This window comes from Hypanus sabinus, chromosome 16, assembly GCF_030144855.1.
Source record: "Hypanus sabinus isolate sHypSab1 chromosome 16, sHypSab1.hap1, whole genome shotgun sequence".
Lineage (NCBI taxonomy): Eukaryota > Metazoa > Chordata > Chondrichthyes > Myliobatiformes > Dasyatidae > Hypanus > Hypanus sabinus.
This window is the reverse complement of record NC_082721.1, coordinates 29,039,578-29,048,319: the sequence shown is the minus strand read 5'-3', so window position 1 is coordinate 29,048,319 and position 8,742 is coordinate 29,039,578.

The following is an 8,742-nucleotide window of genomic DNA, read 5'->3' as shown; positions in this document are numbered from 1 at the left end:
TACTCATTAACTCATGTACACTCAATCACACAAATTCTTTTTCACGTACAAAGATTTCCCTTTGCGATGAGTGGCTGTGGTGAGGAGGGAGCGCCGTGCTGTGGGAGGGGCGGTGAGGAGGGAGTTCCGTGCTGTGGGAGGGGTGGTGAGAGGAAGAGCCGTGCTGTGGGAGGGGTGGTGAGGAGGGAGCGCCGTGCTATGGGAGGGGTGGTGAGGTGGGAGTTCCGTGCTGTGGGAGGGGTGGTGAGGAGGGAGTTCCGTGCTGTGGGAGGGGTGGTGAGGAGGGAGCGCCGTGCTGTGGGAGGGATGGTGAGGAGGGAGTTCCGTGCTGTGGGAGGGGTGGTGAGGAGGGAGGATGTGCTGTGGGAGGGGTGGTGAGGAGGGAGAGCCGTGCTGTGGGAGGGGTGGTGAGGAGGGAGTTCCGTGCTGTGGGAGGGATGGTGAGGAGGGAGTTCCGTGCTGTGGGAGGGGTGGTGAGGTGGGAGTTCCGTGCTGTGGGAGGGGTGGTGAGGAGGGAGCGCCGTGCTGTGGGAGGGGTGGTGAGGAGGGAGTTCCGTGCTGTGGGAGGGGTGGTGAGGTGGGAGTTCCGTGCTGTGGGAGGGATGGTGAGGAGGGAGTTCCGTGCTGTGGGAGGGATGGTGAGGAGGGAGTTCCGTGCTGTGGGAGGGGTGGTGAGGTGGGAGTTCCGTGCTGTGGGAGGGGTAGTGAGGAGGGAGTTCCGTGCTGTGGGAGGGATGGTGAGGAGGGAGTTCCGTGCTGTGGGAGAGGTGGTGAGGAGGGAGCGCCGTGCTGTGGGAGGGGTGGTGAGGAGGGAGTTCCGTGCTGTGGGAGGGATGGTGAGGAGGGAGTTCCGTGCTGTGGGAGGGATGGTGAGGAGGGAGTTCCGTGCTGTGGGAGGGACGGTGAGGAGGGAGGATGTGCTGTGGGAGGGGTGGTGAGGAGGGAGAGCCGTGCTGTGGGAGGGGTGGTGAGGAGGGAGCGCCGTGCTGTGGGAGGGGTGGTGAGGAGGGAGGATGTGCTGTGGGAGGGGTGGTGAGGAGGGAGTTCCGTGCTGTGGGAGGGGTGGTGAGAGGAAGAGCCGTGCTGTGGGAGGGGCGTTGAGGAGGGAGCGCCGTGCTATGGGAGGGGTGGTGAGGAGGGAGGATGTGCTGTGGGAGGGATGGTGAGGAGGGAGAGCCGTGCTGTGGGAGGGATGGTGAGGAGGGAGTTCCGTGCTGTGGGAGGGACGGTGAGGAGGGAGGATGTGCTGTGGGAGGGGTGGTGAGGAGGGAGAGCCGTGCTGTGGGAGGGGTGGTGAGGAGGGAGTTCCGTGCTGTGGGAGGGGTGGTGAGGAGGGAGGATGTGCTGTGGGAGGGGTGGTGAGGAGGGAGCGCCGTGCTGTGGGAGGGGTGGTGAGGAGGGAGCGCCGTGCTGTGGGAGGGGCGGTGAGGAGGGAGTTCCGTGCTGTGGGAGGGGCGGTGAGGAGGGAGCGCCGTGCTGTGGGAGGGGTGGTGAGGAGGGAGTTCCGTGCTGTGGGAGGGGTGGTGAGGAGGGAGGATGTGCTGTGGGAGGGGTGGTGAGGAGGGAGTTCCGTGCTGTGGGAGGGGTGGTGAGGAGGGAGCGCCGTGCTGTGGGAGGGATGGTGAGGAGGGAGTTCCGTGCTGTGGGAGGGGTGGTGAGGAGGGAGTTCCGTGCTGTGGGAGGGGCGTTGAGGAGGGAGGATTTGCTGTGGGAGGGGTGGTGAGGAGGGAGCGCCGTGCTGTGGGAGGGGTGGTGAGGAGGGAGCGCCGTGCTGTGGGAGGGGTGGTGAGGGGAGCACTGTGCTGTAGGAGGGAGAAAAGTCATAGAGAGATGCAGCTCAGAAGATGGTCCTTCAGTCCAACTGGTCCATGGCAACCATGGTGCCTCATCCATCCTTGTCCTCTTTGCCAGGGTTTGGCTCCTATCCATCTAAACCTTCCCTATCCATGTGCACATTTAGATGTCTTTTCAGAGTTGTTATTGATGTAGTCATAAAGAAGGCAAGACAGCGGCTATACTTCATTAGGAGTTTGAAGCGATTTGGCACGTCAACAAATACACTCAAAAACTGCTATAGTTGACAGTGGAGGGCATTCTGACAGGCTGCATCACTGTCTGGTATGGAGGAGCTACTGCACAGGACTGAAAGAAGCTGCAGAAGGTTATAAATCTAGTCAGCTCCATCTTGGGCACTAGCCTACAAAGTACCCAGGACATCTTTAGGGAGCGGTGTCTCAGAAAGGCAGAGTCAATTATTAAAGACCTCCAGCACCCAGGGCATGCCCTTTTACCATCAGGTAGGAGGTGCAGAAGCCTGAAGGCACACACTCAGCAATTCAGGAACAGCTTCTTGCCCTCTGCCATCCGATTCATAAATGGACTTTGAAGCTTTGGACGCTACCTCACTTTTTAATATACAGTGTTTCTGTTTTTGCACATTTTTAATAATCTATTCAATATACATAATTGATTTACTTGTTTATTTATTGTTTTATTTTATTTATTATTATTATTTTCTTCATCTTCTAACTTAACAAATTTCACGTCACATGCCAATGATAATAAACCTGATTCTGATTCTTGAGGCAGGTGCTTCCTTGTAGATGTGCTCATTGGTGGGAGGGTATTTTTCTGAGATGGGCTGGCTGTATCCTTCACTTTCTGCAGTCTTTGCCACCATTTAAACACCAGTCAGAGTTTGACTTGATCAATCATCAACATTCAGACCATTTTCCCTCATATTTAAAGATAATACAAACATAACAATTAGGAGCAGCAATGGGCTACCTGGCCCAATTAAGCTTGCTGGGCAACTCAAAATCGTGGTTGATCATCTACATTGACTCTATTTTCCTGTACAACCCTACATCTCCTGATTCCCCTAATAATCTAGAAATCCATCCATTTTTGGTCTTGAATGAACTCTACTCCGACAACTGCAGGCTGGAAAGAGAAATCCAAGGTTCACCATCCTCTGAGTGAAGAAAGTGCACCTCTGCAGTTTCCCATCTCTCCTAAATGTCTGCCCCTGATTCTAGAGCACTTATCCAGGGGAAACATCCTCCTTGCATCCAGCATGACGAGCCCTGTAAGAATTTTCTACTTGTCAATGAGATTACCTTATCCAAACACTAGAGAATACAGGTTTCCCATTCTTCAGCAAATCCATGATCCATGAACAACTGCAAGAACCCATTGGCTGAGCATTAATTACACTCCCTCTATGGTAAGAATATTGCCCTAGGCAGGGAGACAAGGCTGTATACAATACTCCATGTATATTACATCGAATCCCCATAAAATTTCAAGTCCAGGTAAATCAACCTCTGGAAAAGAGATCTTCAGGCATGATCTTATAATATTTAGTTCCCTACCTGATAGCTTGTTGCATTTACATGTTAATTTTCAGTGACTGTGCAGGGGCACCTTTTAAAACCAACATATCCCAATTGGGCACCAGTTAAAAGTACTCTCCCTTTCCAATTTTGTAATGAAAATGGATGACTTCACATGTTTGCACATTACTCATCTTGCCTCATCCATTTGCTTAATATTTTCCACCCTATTCAAAATCTTGGAAATACAACTCTTAGACTCCTCCCCCCAAAAATATAAACGGTATATGGTTGGGACCCAGGCACCAATGCCTCTACCTGGCAACCTGACAATAAATCATTTATTGGTTTTCCCCGTTATTTAGTTCCCTGCTCATGCCAATATATTTTTTTCAGATTCCATTACTCTAATCTTGTTGACCAACCTCCTGTATGTAACTATCAAAATCCTTCTGATAATCTAAACATACCACATCTATTGTAACCTCTCATCTGTTCTGTGTGTCACATCCTCAAGGTACTCCCAGTAGATTAGTTAAACAAGATTTCCCTTTCATAATACTACTGCTAAATCATGTTATTATTTTCAATGTGCTTGTAATAGCATCTTTCATTAAGGTCTCAAGCATTTTCCTTCCTGCCAAGATCAGGCTAACAGATCAACAATTCCCTGCTTTCTCTTTCCTCTTACCTTAAACAGCAAGCTAACATGTGCTTGGCCTCTCAAAGTCCACCCCTGTGACCCCACTGTGAGCAGCGGAAACAGGTCAGGCTGGCCAAAAGGGCTCTGATGAAGCTGAGGAGGAGGAGGAATGAGGAAGGAGGGAGGGAGGAGGAGGAGGAGGAGAAGGAGAAGGAAAAGAAGAACTACTACTACTACTACAGGTGCTATCCACTGATGTCCAGAATATCATTCCAGAATCTGTAGAATTTTCCAAGTTGATAAGCATTGCTTCCATTAACTCTCCAATCACTTCTTTCAATTGCAGGTTGTTGTATCCCTGGAATCAGTCAGCTTTCATTCTTATCAACTTCTGTGGTACAATCTGTTTTAGCAAGTATTAATTACCTTCAGTTCCTCATTCTAACTAGACCCCTGATTCTCTGGTTTTTCTGACTTCTATTTTGCCCATACTTGGCTTCCCTGGCCACTTCCTTTTTAACTACCTACAGAAGTTCTTGCTGTCACCTTATATGTTTCTCATCAGTTTACTTCCATATTCTATAATACCTTGCTTTATAACTTTCTTGGTTCCCCCCCCCCCACCACCACCCCTCTACTGAGTTCTAAAATGCTTCTAATCCATCAGCAAACTGCTTTTTTGGCAAGCCTCTTCCTTTGATTTAATTCTAAACTTTCAACTTCTCCAGTCAATCATGAACTGACCTCTTTTCCATTTGAACTTCTGTGCTCTAATACAATGATTTGAAAATCTTATCTTATTTCTTTAAACATGAACAATTGCCTGTTCATTGTCACTAATCTTTTAATTAGTTTCCCAATCAGCAGCCAACTTGTCCCTCTTATTTGTACAAGTCCCTTTAATTAGAAGTAACATAGAAGCATAGAAAATAGATGCAGGAGTAGGCCATTTGGCCCTTCGAGCCTGCACCGCTATTCAGTATGATCATGGCTGATCATCCAACTCAGAACCCTGTACCTGCTTTCTCTCCATACCCCTGATCCCTTTAGCCACAAGGGCCATATCTAACTTCCACTTAAATATAGCCAATGAACCGGCCTCAACTGTTTCCTGTGGCAGAGAATTCCACAGATTCACCACACTCCGTGTGAAGTTTTTCCTCATCTCGGTCCTAAAAGGCTTCCCTTTATCCTTAAACTGTGACCCCTCGTTATGGACTTCCCCAACATCGGAAACAATTTTCCTGCATCTAGCCTGTCCAATCCCTTTAGAATTTTATACGTTTCAATAAGATCCCCCCCTCAATCTTCTAAATTCCAGTGAGTATAAGCCTAGTCGATCCAGTCTCTCTTCATATGAAAGTCCTGCCATCCCAGGAATCAATCTGGTGAACCTTCTTTGTACTCCCTCTATGGCAAGAATGTCTTTCCTCAGATTAAGGGACCAAAACTGCACACAATATTCTAGGTGTGGTCTCACCAAGGCCTTGTACAACTGCAGTAGAACCTCCCTGCTCCTGTACTCAAATCCTTCCGCCAACATACCATTTGCCTTTTTCACCGCCTGCTGTACCTGCATTCCCACCTTCAATGACTAGTGTACAATGATACCCAGGTCTCGTTGCATCTCCCCTTTTCCTAATCGGCCACCGTTCAGATAATATTCTGTTTTCCTGTTTTTGCAACCAAAGTGGATAACCTCACATTTATCCACATTAAATTGCATCTGCCATGAATTTGCCCACTCACCTAACCTATCCAAGTCACCCTGCATCCTCTTAGCATCCTCCTCACAGCTAACACTGCCGCCCAGCTTCATGTCATCCGCAAACTTGGAGATGCTGCATTTAATTCCCTCATCTAAATCATTAATATATATTGTAAACAGCTGGGGTCCCAGCACTGAATCTTGCAGTACCCCACTAGTCACTGCCTGCCATTCTGAAAAGGTCCTGTTTACTCCCACTCTTTGCTTCCTGTCTGCCAACCAATTCTCTATCCACATCAATACCATATCCCCAATACCGTGTGCTTTAAGTTTGCACACTAATCTCCTGTGTGGGACCTTGTTAAAAGCCTTTTGAAAATCTAAATATACCACATCTACTAGCTCTCCCCTATCTACTCTACTAGTTACATCTTCAAAAAATTCTATAAGATTCGTCAGACATGATTTTCCTTTCACAAATCCATGCTGACTTTGTCCGATGATTTCACCTCTTTCCAAATGTGCTGTTATCACATCTTTGATAACCGACTCTAGCATTTTCCCCACCACCGATGTCAGACTAACCGGTCTATAATTCCCCGGTTTCTCTCTCCCTCCTTTTTTAAAAAGTGGGGTTACATTAGTCACCCTCCAATCCTCAGGAACTAATCCAGAATCTAAGGAGTTTTGAAAAATTATCACTAATGCATCCACTATTTCTTGGGCTACTTCCTTAAGCACTCTGGGATGCAGACCATCTGGCCCTGGGGATTTATCTGCCTTTAATCCCTTCAATTTACCCAACACCACTTCCCTACTAACATGTATTTCCCTCAGTTCGTCCATCTCACTAGACCCTTGTTCCCTCACTATTTCCAGAAGATTATTTATGTCCTCCTTAGTGAAGACAGAACCAGTTATTCAATTGGTCTGCCATGTCTTTGTTCCCTATGATCAATTCACTTGTTTCTGACTGTAAAGGACCTACATTTGTCTTGACCAATCTTTTTCTTTTCACGTATCTATAAAAGCTTTTACAGTCAGTTTTTATGTTCCCTGCCAGCTTTCTCTCATAATCTTTTTTCCCTTTCCTAATTAAACCCTTTGTCCTCCTCTGCTGGTCTCTGAATTTCTCCCAGTCCTCAGGTGTGCCGCTTTTTTTTGCTAATTTATATGTTTCTTCTTTGGACTTGATACTATCCCTAATTTCCCTTGTCAGTCACGGGTGCACTACCTTCCCTGGGTTATTCTTTTGCCAAACTGCGATGAACAATTGTTGTAGTTCATCCATGCAATCTTTAAATGCTTGCCATTGCATATTCACTGTCAACCCTTTAAGTATCATTTGCCAGTCTATCTTAGCTAATTCACTTCTCATACCTTCAAAGTTACCCTTCTTTAAGTTCAGAACCTTTGTTTCTGAATTAACTATGTCACTCTCCATCTTAAAGAAGAATTCCACCATATTATGGTCACTCTTACCCAAGGGGCCTCACACGACAAGATTGCTAACTAACCCTTCCTCATTGCTCAATACCCAATCTAGAATGGTCTGCTCTCTAGTTGGTTCCTCGACATGTTGGTTCAGAAAACCATCCCACATACATTCCAAGAAATCCTCTTCCTCAGCACCCTTACCAATTTGGTTCACCCAATCTATATGTAGATTGAAGACACCCATTATAACTACTGTTCCTTTATTGCACACATTTCTAATTTCCTGTTTAATGCCATCCCCAACCTCACTATTACTGTTAGGTGGCCTGTACACAACTCCCACCAGCGTTTTCTGCCCCTTAGTGTTATGCAGTTCTACCCATATCGATTCCACATCCTCCAGGCTAATGTCCTTCCTTTCTATTGCGTTAATCTCCTCTCTAACCAGCAATGGTACCCCACCTCCTTTTCTTTCCTGTCTATCCCTCCTGAATATTGAATATCCCTGGATGTTGAGCTCCCATCCTTGGTCACCCTGGAGCCATGTCTTTGTGATCCCAACTATATCATATTCATTAATAACTATCTGCACATTCAATTCATCCACCTTGTTACGAATGCTCCTCGCATTGACACACAAAGCCTTCAGGCTTGTTTTTACAACACTCTTAGCCCTTATACAATTATGTTGAAAAGTGGCTCTTTTTAATTTTTGCCCTGGATTTGCCTGCCTGCCACTTTTACTTTTCACCTTACTACTTTTTGCTTCTACCCTCATTTTACACCCCTCTGTCTCTCTGCACTTGTTCCCACCCCCCTGCCACATTAGTTTAAAGCCTCCTGAACAGCAGTAGCAAACGCTCCCCCTAGGACATTGTTTCCAGTCCAGCCCAGGTGCAGACCGTCCTGTTTATACCAGTCCCACCTCCCCCAGAACTGGTTCCAATGCCCCAGAAATTTGAATCCCTCCCCATTGCACCATTTTTCAAGCCACGTATTCAACTGAAATATCCTCCTATTTCTACTCTGACTAGCAAGTGGCACTGGTAGTAATCCAGAGATTATTACCTTTGTGGTCCTACTTTTTAGTTTATCTCCTAACTCCCTAAATTCACCTTGTAGGACCTCATCCCGTTTTTTACCTATATCGTTGGTACCTATGTGCACCACGACCACTGGCTGTTCACCCTCCCATTCCAGAATGTCCTGCAGCCACTCAGAGACATCCTTGACCCTTGCACCAGGGAGGCAACATACCATCCTGGAGTCTCGTTTGCGGCCGCAGAAACGCCTATCTATTGTCGTGGTTTCTCATGCCCCACAAATGACCGAGAGAGGCAGAAGATTCTTCAAGAAGGGTTAAACTTTAATTTGCAAATCAAAGCTGAGACAGTCATTGAGCTGGTCGCTGATTGCCCACCGATCCTTGGACATAGCATGTTTTATAGCAATCTCCTGGTTTAGTTGGATTAGCATATGCAATCCGGTCTATAGGTCTATAGTTGCATATCACATGTACATCCACCACTATTATTTCCACCCATTGACTTAATCGTTCTAATCTACATCTCTTAGCTACCTCTCATTAACCCACCATTGTCTTTTACATTCTCTTAGCT